Below are 1,251 nucleotides of genomic sequence, written 5' to 3' on the forward strand. Positions count from 1 at the left end.
GACTAATGAAATTTGTCGAAAATAAATGGTCTAATTAATATAACAGTATTACTTAACTGAATTAAAGTAATTCAATCAAATATGTAATTTTGAAGAGAGCTAAGCCTACAAATATTTAAATGTTTCCCAATTATGGGTTTGTTTTGAATTTTAATCTGATTATTGTCTCGCCCAAACGTTATCTGAATTAGACGATATGAAAATTTTGATTTCACATTTCGACTGAAAACCAGGAAAGAAAACTATAATAATAATTTCAGTCACCAAAATAGATCAAAATTAACCAGCGTAGTACTAGAGTGCTCTATAGCAGAGTGGTCGGGCCCATAGACTATTGACCCGAAGGTACCAGGTTCGATTCCCCGACCCCAGCCATGTAATGTAAATCAAATCCAAACACCGAGCTGGAAAAAATCGACTAGAAAGAAGGAGAGGAGGAGGAAGAGGGACGTATGTGTGTGGAGGCGGCACGGCACTATTCAAAGTACTTAAGTAGCAGCAAATTAAAAAATAAGGAATTAAACTGATAAAAAAATTAAGCGATAAAAAAATTAGTATTTGAGAATGTCAAATAAATGTTTAAAAATCTGTTTTTTTTTAAATCTGATATAAATTTCAAACAAATATTTAAAAAATATATTTCTTAAATATCTGATTTAAATGTCAAATATATATATAAAGGAAATATTTCTTAAATATATAAAAATCTGTCGCGTCAGACCTACATGAAATACTGCAAAAAAAATATTTCTTAAATATCTGATTTAAATGCCAAATATATATTTAAAACAAATATGCTATAAATATTTGATTTAAATGTCAAGTAAATATTTACAAGAAATATTTTTATAATATATAAGAATCTGTCGCGTCAACCTATATTAAATATTGCAAAAAAAAATATTTCGTAAATATCTGATTTAAATGTCAAAGAAATATTTATAAGAAATATTGTTATAATATTCAAGAATCTGTCGCTTCAACCTATACTAAATATTGCAAAAAAATATTACTGTAATATTTGGGTGCTATCTGGGATAATAAGACGCGCGTTCTACAAGATATCACCACATGGAGGTTCTTCTTTGTGATAACTAAAGCTCGGATTAAAGGCAAATTGCCTTTTTTTGCTTATTTTGCTTATTTCAAACATTTATTGGACGTTTTGCCTTTTTCAGAAATTTGTGTCAAGTTTTGCCTTTTCTCAAGATTTTCGGCGCCTTTGTTACCGATTCCCGGGAAGGAAGACAC

This window comes from Dendroctonus ponderosae, unplaced genomic scaffold (genome assembly GCF_020466585.1).
Source record: "Dendroctonus ponderosae isolate FM_Combo_2020 unplaced genomic scaffold, Dpon_F_20191213v2 Dpon_F_20191213_1, whole genome shotgun sequence".
Classification (NCBI taxonomy): domain Eukaryota; kingdom Metazoa; phylum Arthropoda; class Insecta; order Coleoptera; family Curculionidae; genus Dendroctonus; species Dendroctonus ponderosae.